The sequence below is a fragment of the Neoarius graeffei genome, chromosome 3 (genome assembly GCF_027579695.1).
Source record: "Neoarius graeffei isolate fNeoGra1 chromosome 3, fNeoGra1.pri, whole genome shotgun sequence".
NCBI classification, from domain to species: domain Eukaryota; kingdom Metazoa; phylum Chordata; class Actinopteri; order Siluriformes; family Ariidae; genus Neoarius; species Neoarius graeffei.
This window is the reverse complement of record NC_083571.1, coordinates 3,777,021-3,790,407: the sequence shown is the minus strand read 5'-3', so window position 1 is coordinate 3,790,407 and position 13,387 is coordinate 3,777,021.

The following is a 13,387-nucleotide window of genomic DNA, read 5'->3' as shown; positions in this document are numbered from 1 at the left end:
ATTCAATTCACACAAAACAGTTCATTCTCATCTCATTCTCAGTAGCCGCTTTATCCTTCTACAGGGTCGCAGGCGAGCTGGAGCCTATCCCAGCTGACTACGGGCAAAAGGCGGGGTACACCCTGGACAAGTCGCCAGTTCATCACAGGGCTGACACATAGACACAGACAACCATTCACACTCACATTCACACCTACGCTCAATTTAGAGTCACCAGTTAACCTAACCTGCATGTCTTTGGACTGTGGGGGAAACCGGAGCACCCGGAGGAAACCCACGTGGACACGGGGAGAACATGCAAACTCCACACAGAAAGGCCCCTGCCGTCCCCGGGGCTCGAACCCGGACCTTCTTGCTGTGAGGCGACAGCGCTAACCACTACACCACCGTGCCACCACAAAACAGTTCTTTTTAATAATTTAAATGTTAAACATATTGGTATATATACCTCTTTATAATGGAAATGCGCATGAATTAATGTTACTGAAAGTCATTCCAAAATACTGAAAAATGTTTTCAAGAATACTGAAATTCAAAATTTGGGGTAGGCATCTCTGTGTACAAGCCAGTGCATGCTTAGTGCGAGTCCCAAGCCTGGATTGATTGGGGAGGGTTGCATAAGGAAGGGCATCCAGATGTAAAACCTATATAATCAAATATGCGGATCTGGATGGTCTGACTCCTAATGTGAGCAGCCAAAAAGAAGAAGAAGAAGAACTTACAGAAATGGTACCCTTTGGAGTTTCCATACAAATTAGTCCATAATTTTGAAGTAGATGATGACATACATAGTTTTCAGAATTATTGATTTGTATTCATATTCATTGGTTTCCCAACTATAGTACATCCAACTGCCTTCCATTACACTGAATGAAGTTTAACAAGATTCCCAGACAAATACATCTGTTTCAGGAATTTCCCAGAGGTCTAGCAGACCAAAGAACTATCAAAACAGGTCCAAGACAAAGAACAAACACAAGATTGGGTAATATACAGTGGTGCTTGAAAGTTTGTGAACCCTTTAGAATTTTCTATATTTCTGCATAAATATGACCTAAAACATCATCAGATTTTCACACAAGTCCTAAAAGTAGATAAAGAGAACCCAGTTAAACAAAGGAGACAAAAATATTATACTTGGTCATTTATTTATTGAGGAAAATGATACAATATTACATATCTGTGAGTGGCAAAAGTATGTGAACCTTTGCTTTCAGTATCTGGTGTGACCCCCTTGTGCAGCAATAACTGCAACTAAATGTTTGCGGTAACTGTTGATCAGTCCTGCACACCGGCTTGGAGGAATTTTAGCCCGTTCCTCCATACAGAACAGCTTCAACTCTGGGATGTTGGTGGGTTTCCTCACATGAACTGCTCGTTTCAGGTCCTTCCACAACATTTTCACTGGATTAAGGTCAGGACTTTGACTTGGCCATTCCAAAACATTAACTTTATTCTTCTTTAACCATTCTTTGGTAGAATGGCTTGTGTGCTTAGGGTTGTTGTCTTGCTGCATGACTCACCTTCTCTTGAGATTCAGTTCATGGACAGGTGTCCTGATATTTTCCTTTAGAATTCGCTGGTATAATTGAGAATTCATTGTTCCATCAATGATAGCAAGCCGTCCTGACCCAGATGCAGCAAACCAGGCCCAAACCGTGATACTACCACCACCATGTTTCACAGATGGGATAAGGTTCTTATGCTGGAATGCAGTGTTTTCCTTTCTCCAAACATACGCCTCTCATTTAAACCAAAAAGTTCTATTTTGGTCTCATCCGTCCACAAAACATTTTTCCAATAGCCTTCTGGTTTGTCCACATGATCTTTAGCAAACTGCAAACAAGCAGCAATGTTCTTTTTGAAGAGCAGTGGCTTTCTCCTTGCAACCCTGCTATGCACACCATTGTTCTTCGGTGTTCTCCTGATGGTGGACTCATGAACATTAACATTAGCCAATGTGAGAGAGGCCTTCAGTTGCTTAGAAGTTACCCTGGGGTCCTTTGTGACCTTGCCGACTATTACATGCCTTGCTCTTGGAGTGATCTTTGTTGGTCGACCACTCCTGGGGAGGGTAACAATGGTCTTGAATTTCCTCCATTTGTACACAATCTGTCTGACTGTGGATTGGTGGAGTCCAAACTCTTTAGAGATGGTTTTCTAACCTTTTCCAGCTTGATGAGCATCAACAATGCTTTTTCTGAGGTCCTCAGAAATCTCCTTTGTTCATGCCATGATACACTTCCACAAACATGTCTTGTGAAGATCAGACTTTGATAGATCCCTGTTCTTTAAATAAAACAGGGTGCCCACTCACACCTGATTGTCATCCCATTGATTGAAAACACCTGACTCTAATTTCACCTTCAAATTAACTGCTAATCCTAGAGGTTAACATACTTTTGCCACTCACTGATATGTAATATTGGATCATTTTCCTCAATAAATAAATGACCAAGTATAATATTTTTGTCTCACTTGTTTAACTGGGTTCTCTTTATCTACTTTTAGGACTTGTGTGAAATTCGGATATTGTTTTAGTTCATATTTATGCAGAAATATAGAAAATTCTAAAGGGTTCACAAACTTTCAAGCACCACTGTAACTATCCCCTGCCCCAGCGCACCACTAAATCAATTATTAATGCATCAGTATCACCAAGGATGGGTGGTGGTGAAACATTTAGCACTGTCACCTCATGCCTAGAAAGTTCTGAGTTCAAACCTGGTGGCCAGCTGGGGCCTTTTCTGTGTGGAGTTTGCATGTTCTCCTTGTGCCTGCGTGAGTTTCCTCCAGGTGCTCCAGTTTCTTCCCACAGTCCTAAGATCTACATATAAGATCTATTTATAAGACAGAAGGATTAGATCAACTGGCCACTCTAAATTATCCATAGGTGTGAATGTGAGTGTGAATGGTTGTTCCTCTCTGTGTTAGCCCTGCGATAGATTAGTGACATGCCTTGGAATAGATTGCCAATTGGTATACCCAGCATCTCTTCGGAAGTCAGCTGGGATTGGCTCCAGCTTCCCCAGCGACCCTGACAGATACAGTGGTGCTTGAAAGTTTGTGAACCCTTTAGAATTTTCTATATTTCTGCATAAATATGATCTAAAACATCATCAGATTTTCACACAAGTCCTAAAAGTAGATAAAGAGAACCCAGTTAAACAAATGAGACAAAAATATTATACTTGCTCATTTATTTATTGAGGAAAATGATCCAATATTACATATCTGTGAGTGGCAAAAGTATGTGAACCTCTAGGATTAGCAGTTAATATGAAGGTGAAATTAGAATCAGGTGTTTTCAATCAATGGGATGACAATCAGGTGTGAGTGGGCACCCTGTTTTATTTAAAGAACAGGGATCTATCAAAGTATGATCTTACACTTCCACAAACATGTGTTGTGATCATGGCATGAACAAAGGAGATTTCTGAGGACCTCAGAAAAAGTGTTGTTGATGCTCATCAGGCTGGAAAAGGTTAGAAAACCATCTCTAAAGAGTTTGGACTCCACCAATCCACAGTCAGACAGATTGTGTACAAATGGAGGAAATTCAAGACCATTGTTGCCCTCCTCAGGAGTGGTCGACCAACAAAGATCACTCCAAAAGCAAGGCGTGTAATAGTCGGCGAGGTCACAAAGGACCCCAGGGTAACTTCTAAGCAACTGAAGGCCTCTCTCACATTGGCTAATGTTAATGTTCATGAGTCCACCATCAGGAGGACACTGAACAACAATGGTGTGCATGGCAGCGTTGCAAGGAGAAAGCCACTGCTCTCCAAAAAGAACATTGCTGCTCATCTGCAGTTTGCTAAAGATCATGTGGACAAGCCAGAAGGCTATTGGAAAAATGTTTTGTGGACGGATGAGACCAAAATAGAACTTTTTGGTTTAAATGAGAAGTGTTATGTTTGGAGAAAGGAAAACACTGCATTCCAGCATAAGAACCTTATCCCATCTGTGAAACATGGTGGTGGTAGTATCATGGTTTGGGCCTGTTTTGCTGCATCTGGGCCACAACGGCTTGCCATCATTGATGGAAGAATTAATTCAGAATTATACCAGCAAATTCTAAATGAAAATGTCAGGACATCTATCCATGAACTGAATCTCATGAGAAGGTGGGTCATGCTGCAAGACAATGACCCTAAACACACAAGTCGTTCTACCAAAGAATGGTTAAAGAAGAATAAAGTTAATGTTTTGGAATGGCCAAGTCAAAATCCTGACCTTAATCCAATGGAAATGTTGTGGAAGGACCTGAAGCGAGCAGTTCATGTGAGGAAATCCACCAACATTCCAGAGTTGAAGCTGTTCTGTATGGAGGAACGGGCTAAAATTCCTCCAAGCCGGTGTGCAGGACTGATCACCAGTTACCGCAAACGTTTAGTTGCAGTTATTGCTGCACAAGGGGGTCACATCAGATACTGAAAGCCAAGGTTCACATACTTTTGCCACTCACAGATATGTAATATTGGATAATTTTCCTCAATAAATAAATGACCAAGTATAATATTTTTGTCTCCTTTGTTTAACTGGGTTCTCTTTATCTACTTTTAGGACTTGTGTGAAAATCTGATGATGCTTTAGGTCATATTTATCCATAAATGTAGAAAATTATAAAGGGTTCACAGACTTTCAAGCACCACTATAGGTGGTATACTAGTGCATCTTAAACAGAAGATCTTGAAAAGTTAATTTTTTCAGATTTTAATTCAAAAAGGTAAACTTTCATATATTCTATATTCACTACACATAAAGTGAAATATTTCAAGCCTTTTTTGACTGACTTATAGCTCATAAAAATCAGAAATCCAGTGTCTCAAATTATTAGAATATTTAATTTTGAGTTTGAGTAAAACAATATAAATACCATATACTGTGTATAAGCTGGATGTTGAATTCCACCAGGGCTCAACCCTTAACCCTTTCTTGTTTGAAATCCCTTGGTAAAATTTTCTATAGATTTCTATAGAAAAAATATCTATAAAATTCTATAAAATTTCTAAATGAAATTTTTATAGAATTTTTATAGACTTTTTGTAGAAATTTTATAGAGTTTTAATAGAAATTTTATAGAGTTTTAATAGAAATTTTATAGAGTTTTAATAGAAATTTTATAGAGTTTTAATAGAAATGTTATAGAGATTATACATAGAAATCTTATAGAATTCCTAAAGAAAGTCAACAGAATTTAACGAAGTTTCTATAGAATTCTTTATAGAGTACTGTGAAAATCTCTACAGCAATTTCTATAGAGACTATAGCAATTTCTATAGAGATTGCTATAGTTATTGAAGTTACCTGCATAATAGATACTCGAAGACCTACCCATGAAAATACAGTGAGCAACTAAAACTGTGTCCACCACCTGAATACTGGATCGGATAACAAATAATCATAACAGTAACACGAGAGAATACCAAATTATAAAAATTGGACAGATTCATCTCCAAATTCATCTTGAGAAAAAGCTATCAAAGGGAGTTAGTGGTTGCAGTGTGTAAAAATGAATGTGAAGATGATATATGTAACTGTAAAAAATAATTGTACTGTATATTTCGACGTTTAACATCTACTCGAATAATGTTTCAATTAAATACAGGTATATATAAAGTTAAGGGGCATCAAATTAGAGAGGTTGAAATCACTAATGAATTGATAGCATGTAATTTATCTGATATAGCAAATAAGTATATTTACATGAAAATACAAAGAAAGACGTTTGTTTCACTTCTTCCAAATGCCATTGAGCTCGACTGAAAATTAATGTGTAGCGTATATCAGCGTTTATTTTGGAAGTACATTTATTAAATTATGTCTTAAACTGTAATTTACATTTGGATCAATTGAGTTGTTGATCGGAAGTGTTATTATGTGAGATAAAGTAAATGAAATAAAGAACATTTTTATTGGAGATAAGTACCAAAGTTGTTCTTTGGATGCAAGGCCTTTTGTCTCAGACTGGAATTTCTGTAGGGTCTTTAAAATCCACCAAATTGTGTTTTTATGGAAATAACCATTATGAAATTTATAAAATTCTGTTGGCGCTAATAAAGTAGAGCTTCTATAGAACTCTGTATCAATTCTATAGAAATCATTTTCTATAGACTACTATTTATATAGAATTCTGTTGAGATTCTATAGAAGCTGTTTTCTATAGAGTACAACTTCTATAGAATTTATACTATTTCTATACAACTTCTATAGAAACTATTTTCTATAGAGTATTAGTTCTATATCGTTCTATAGAGATTGTATAGAAAGAGGGGTTTCTATAGGATTTTCTATAGAGTTTCTATAGAATTCTAAAAAACATTTTGACAAGGGATGGTAATGGACAGGTTGACAAATGGTATCAGGCAAGAGGTCCCATGAATAATGATGTTTGCAGAGGAAATTGTGATCTGTAGTGAGAACAGGGAGCAAGTGGAAGAAAACTTAGATACATGGAGGTGTGCACTAGAGAGAAGGGGAATGAAGGTCAGAAGGAGCAAGATGGAGTACATGTGCATGAATGAGGGTGAGGACAGTGGAATGGCACAGCTGCAAGGAATAGAGGTGGCTAAAGCAGATGAGTTCAAATATATGGGGTCAGCTGTATAAAGTAATAGAAAGTGCAGAAGAGAAGTGAAGAAGAAAGTGCAAGCAGATTGGAATGGATGGAGGAGAGTGTCAGGAGTTATTTGTGACAAAAGTTTGCCAGCAAGAGTGAAAGGGAAAGTGGACAAGACAGTAATAAGACTAGCTATGTTGTATGGTTTGGACACAATGGCACTGACAAAAAGACAGGAGGCTGAACTGGAGGTAGCAGAGTTGAAGATGTTGAGATTCTCATTCAGACTTACAAAGTTGGACAGAATTAGAAATGAGTATATTAGAGGGACAGCACAAGTAGAATGACTTGGAGACAAAGTGAGAGAGGAGAGATTGAGATGGTTTGGACACGTACAGAGGAGAGATCCAGGGCATATTAGGAAGATAATGCTGGAGATGTAGTTGCCAGGTAGAAGGAAAAGAAGAAGACCAAAAATGAGATTTATGGATGAGGTTAAGGATGGTCATGAAGGACATGAGGACGGTTGGTGTGACAGAAAAATATCTGAAGGACAGGAGGAGATGGAGGGACATTATTCACTGTGGTGACCCCTAACAGGAACAGCTGAAAGAAGAAGAAAGAAAATCTCTTGGTCTAATTCAGTATACCCACCCACAATTGTGGGGAAGACTGATGACTTGACGGTTGTCCAGAAGGTGAATATTGGCACCCTCCACAATGATGCCAAGCCACAGAAGGTCACTGCTGAAATGGCTGGCTGGAAAAGGTGCACAAGGAACAGGGATGACCACAGTCTTGAGAGGATTGTCAAGAAAAGTTGATTTAAGAACTTGGGAATGCTTCACAAGGAGTGGACTGAGGCTGATGTCAGTGCATCAAGAGCCACCATGCACAGACGTCTTCAGGAAATGGGCTACAACTGTCACTATTCCTAATATCAAGCCATTCCTGAACCAGCGAGAAAGCCAGAAGTGTCTTACCTTGGCTAAGGAGAGAAAGAACTGGACTGTTGCTCAGTGGTCCAAAGTCCTCTTTTCAGATCAAAGTAAATTTTGCATTTCATTTGGAAATCAAGGTCCTCAAGTCTGGAGGAAGAGCGGAGTGGCACAGAATCCAAGGTGTTTGAAGTCGTGTGAATTTTCCACAGTCTGTGATGATTTAGGGTACAATGTCATCTGTGGGTGTTGGTCCACTGTGTTTTATCAAGTCCAAAGTCAACACAGTGGTCGACCAGGAGATTTTAGAGCATGCCAATTTACTTTTCCAGCAGGAATTATCATCTGCCCACAGTGCCAAAGCTGCTACCAAATGGCTTGCTGACCATGATATTAGTGTGCTTGATTGGCCAGCCAAGTCACCTGACCTGACTCCCACAGATAATCTATGGGGTATTGTCAAGAGGAAGATGAGAAACACCCAACTCAAAAATACAGACTAGCCGAAGGCCATGATTAAAGCAACCTGGGCTTCAATAACACCTCAGCAGTGCCCCAAGCTGATTGCATCCATGCCATGTCCCATTGATGCAGTAATTTGTGGTAAAGGAGCCCCAACCAATTACTGAGTGTGTAAATGAACACACTTTTCAGAGGTTGGACATTTCTGTATTTTAAATCCTTTCTTTTTTTTTATTGATCTTAGGAAATATTCTAATAATTTGAGATACTGGATTTCTGATTTCCATGAGCTATAAGCCATAATCATCAAATTTTAAACAAAAAAGAGGCCTGAAATATTTCACTTTGTGTAATGAATATAGAATATATGAAAGTTTACCTTTTTGAATTAAATTACCAAAAAAAGAACTTTTTCATGATATTGTAATTTTTTTAGATACACTAGTAGATAATGGATGGGTAGATAAATAAACTCAATAGATGGATGACTTTCGCTACGTTCACACTGCAAGGCTTAATGCTCAATTCCGATTTTTTTGTGAAATCTGATTTTTTTGTGAGGTCGTTCACATTAACAAATATATGCGACTTGTATGTGATCCTCAGTATGAACGAAAAGCGACCTAAAAGTGTTCCGCATGCGCATTGCAGGATACGACGACGTCACACGCAGTGAGCATGGCCAGTGTTTACGGAAGTAAAACCGCCCGGTTGCGGTATGACTCATCCAATCTAGCTTGAATAGCTGCATCCCCCCAAATGGAAATCAGCTCCCTAACCTCTGCGTCCTTCCATTGAGAAGATTCAGAACCTTCACAGCCCGAAGCGTCCCTCGCATTGATGTCATGCGCCATGTTGTTGTAACTTTTTTTGAGAGACCCGCCGCCTACTTCAGCGCAGAATAGTGACGTTTGTGGCTTGTTGATGACGTGTAAGTCGGATGAATGCGACCTGGCGGTTCAGACTGAAGTCGCATATGAAAAGAGCGGATAGGAATCGGAATTAGGACCACATATCCAAACGGCCTGGGTCGGATTTGAAAAAATCAGATCTGTGTCGTTCATATTGTCAATAAAAGATCGGATACAGGTCACATATGGGCGAAAAGATCGGATTTGAGTCACTTCAGCCTGCAGTGTGAACGTAGCCTAAGGGTAACTCTGAAGAAGCTTATTTGTCACATGCACAGTGAAATTCATCCTCTGCATTTGACCCATCTGAAGCAGACATGCTTCACACACACACACAATGAGCACCCCCACCCCACCCCCCACAGTAATGGCCAGCCATGTTACAGCACCAAGGGAGCATTTGGGGGTTAAGTGCCTTGCTCAAGGGCACTTCAGCCCAAAGCCACCCCACGCTAAACTAACCACATGTCTTTGAACTGTGGGGGAAAGTGGAGCACCCAGAGGAAACCCACGAAGACATGGGCAGAACATGCAAACTCCACACAGAGAGGCCTCCGTCAGCCGCCAGGCTCGAACCCATAACCTTTTTGCTGTGAGGCGACAGTGCTAACCACTACACCATCATGCTACCCACTAATGCTGAAGAAGCTAGAGAAATTTGAGAGATATGGACCTTGAAGGGAAGCCAACAATGATCTCTGGAGAACACAGGCCACACTGTGAAGTATGGTGGTGGAAGTGTTTTATTGTGGGGATGCGTTTGATCTGTTGGATGTAAATTGGACAAAGCCAAAGGACATCATAAACCATTTTGTGTAAAGTATTGAACTTATAATACTTGTTTACATCAATTTTAATTCCAAGTTGTAACACCAAACTAAGTGGGAAAAAGTCCTAGGAGAGTTAATAATTATGCAAGACCCTATAAAAAGAACTTTGTGAAATATTTTAAACACAGAAAACCTTTCTTTTTACATCTAGGTGCCCTTGTCTAGGTGTTCAGCACAGAGAAGAGTGTGTTAAATGTTTCCTGTTGCTATACCTGTATTAATTGTAGTGAAGGATACTTTTCTAACATGACAGGTGAGTTGTATAATTATAGCCTGAGTTGTGACATTCCTCTCAAGGTTTCTTCCTCATGCCATCTGAGGGAATTTTTCCTTGCTACCATCACCACAGGCTTGCTCATTGGGGATAAATTAGGGATAAAATTAGCTCATGTTTAAAGTCTTTAATTTTCTGTTAAGCTGCTTTGCGACAATGTCTGTTGTCAAAAGCACTATACAAATAAACTTGACTTGACATTCTGGGAATTTGAGTCCAGTGTTTGTTCAAACATCACTACTCCTACACTGGATTTCTCATAAAATAATTAATGGAAAATGATGAGGGAAACCAATAACCTAGTGGCATAAGTGTGCATACCCTTTTCTAATGGGACATGTGATGGTGCTCAGGATTTTTCTGAAGGATTTTCTTGACATCATTTTGGTTTCTACCCACTGCAGAAGCCACATTCCAGAAAGAGCTTACAAAACATGTACAAGATCTTATTGTTGAAATTATTGATCAGAAGAGGGGTAAAAAAGAATTGCCAAAACATTGCATGCACCTTGGCACACCATAAAGCTTATCATCAACAAGTGGAGAAAACACTGTGGAGCACCACAGAGACATCATCACCAAGAACAGGACATCCCTCAAAAACTGATGAAAGGACAAGAAGAAATCTTATGACGGATCTGCCAAGAGACCTCCAGCAACATTTAAAGGTACTTGTCATCTCCTGCATGTGACAACAATCTCAGCCCTGTCAATAACTTTCGGAGTATGGGGGCATTTGGAAAAGAGTAGTAGGCAGACCCAACACGTAAGCAGAGCAGTGGCAGCATTAGTTTTTAAAATATAGTTTAAAAAATAAGAAATAGAAATATGAAATGGTACATTCTGAGTGATCCAGAATGCAACATTTTGCATCTTGGAGTAAATAAAATACTCTTCTTGATCACATGATTTAAATCAGTAACATGAAAATTATAAAATTAATGAAAATGAAAGTAAAGCGACTCTAATGATTTCATGCCAATTTGACCTATTTTCAGGTTTTATAGGTCAATCATGGGCCAACTTATAATATATGGAGTAAATTCCTGAATATTCAATTATTATTGTGAAGGTTGAGACTATCTTCAAAATTCTGGAGGGGCCAAGGTTTCAATTAGAGCATAGCAACCCTACAGTGACTTGCAAAAGTATTCATCCCCCTTGGTGTTTGTCCTGTTTTGTCACATTACAAGCTGGAATTAAAATGGATTTTGGAGGGTTAGCACCATTTGATTTACACAACATGCCTACCACTTTAAAGGTGAAAATTGTTATTTTATTGACTCAAACAATAATTGCAAATGTTTCAGGAGATGACAAGTACTTGCCAGATGTTCCTGCAGCTCCTTTAAATGTTGCTGGAGGTCTCTTGGCAGATCCGTCATAAGATTTCTTCTTGTCCTTTCATCAATTTTTGAGGAACGTCCTGTTCTTGGTGATGATATCTCTGTGGTGCTCCACAGTGTTTTCTCCACTTGTTGATGATAACCATTATGGTGTGTCAAGTGCATGCAATGTTTTAGTAATTCTTTTGTACTCGTCTTCTGATCGATAATTTGGACTATAAGATCCTGTACATGTTTTGTAAGCTCTTTGTGGAACATGGCAGTTCAGCAGTGGGGAGAAACCTTGAGGAACGGGCAAAAATCCCAGTGGCTAGATGTGCTAAGCTAATAGAGACATACCCCAAGAGACTTGCAGCTGTAACTGCAGCAAAATGTGGCTCTACAAAGTACTGACTTTGGGGGGTGAATACCTGTGCACACTCCAGATTTCTTTTTTTTTTCATCTTAATTATTGTTTGTCTCACAATAAAAAAACAACAATTTGCACCTTTAAAGTGGTCGGCATGTTGTGTAAATCAAATGGTGCTAACCCTCCAAAAATCAATTTTATTTGCAGCTTGTAATGCAACAAATCAGGACAAACACCAAGGGGGATGAATACTTTTGCAAGACACTGTAAGAAAAGCTGCTTAAAGATTAGAACAACAACAAAAAAGAAAATAAAGAGATCTTGTGAAACTGAAATATTTAGTAAACTAAATATTTTATAATGCTTTGTTCACTGGTCTTCTAGCCAAGTCCATTGCTCGGCTTTGATATATCAAAACTCTGCATCCAGAGTCCTTACCCACACTAAACACTCGGCACACATCACCCCTGTCCTCCAGAACCTCCACTGGTTCCATATTCTCTCTCACATTCTAGTATATATGTGTGAGGGCAGGGTGGCACGGTGGTGTAGTGGTTAGCGCTGTCACCTCACAGCAAGAAGGTCCTGGGTTCGAGCCCCATGGCCGGCGAGGGCCTTTCTGTGCGGAGTTTGCATGTTCTCCCCGTGTCCACGTGAGTTTCCTCCGGATGCTCCGGTTTCCCCCACAGTCCAAAGACATGCAGGTTAGGTTAACTGGTGACTCTAAATTGAGCGTAGGTGTGAATGTGAGTGTGAATGGTTGTCTGTGTCTATGTGTCAGCCCTGTGATGACTTGGTGACTTGTCCAGGGTGTACCCCGCCTTTCGCCCGTAGTCAGCTGGGATAGGCTCCAGCTTGCCTGCGACCCTGTAGAACAGGATAAAGCGGTTACAGATAATGAGATGAGATATGTGGGGGCAGCATGGTGGTGTACTGGTTAGCACTGTTGCCTCACAGCAAGAAGGTCCTGGGTTCAAGCCCAGCAGCCATCGAGGGCCTTTCTGTGCAGAGTTTGCATGTTCTCCCTGTGTCTGTGTGGGTTTCCTCTGGGTGCTCTGGTTTCCCCCACAGTCCAAAAGCATGCAGGTTAAGATAATTGGTGGCTCTAAATTGACCGTAGGTGTAAATGGTTGTGTGTCTATGTGTGTCGGCCCTGTGATGACCTGGCGACTTGTCCAGGGTGTACCCCGCCTCTCGCCCATAGTCAGCTGGGATAGGCTCCAGCTTGCCTGCGACCCTGTAGGACAGGATAAAGCAGCTACAGATAATGGATGGATGTATATATGTGTGTGTGTGTGTTATATTTACATTATCACTTATACATCATGAACTTTTTAAAAAAAGTGTATTATTGATGAAGCACCTTCCATTTTCACGTGTTCAATTCTTCATCTGTGTAATACTCACAATTGTTGATGTTATTATTGTCATGTTCAAGATCATTTTCAGTCGCATACATTTTGTACTCTGTGTGGCTACAATTTTCAGACTTCTTATATAAATCAATAGTGTGGAAGTAAAACATATGTTCTTTGTGGTGAAAAGAGCTCCCCCCGTAGTGTACTGCTTTAAGAGAAGTGGTGATGATCTGTAGGGTGATTGTGTTAGCCTGAGAATGCTACAGCAAGCCTGATGTTATTTCTTGTAAGTTACTACACCCCCCACCACCAGTCAGGATATACCTGATTGCCTAGATGAGATTTTTGTTGAGGAAC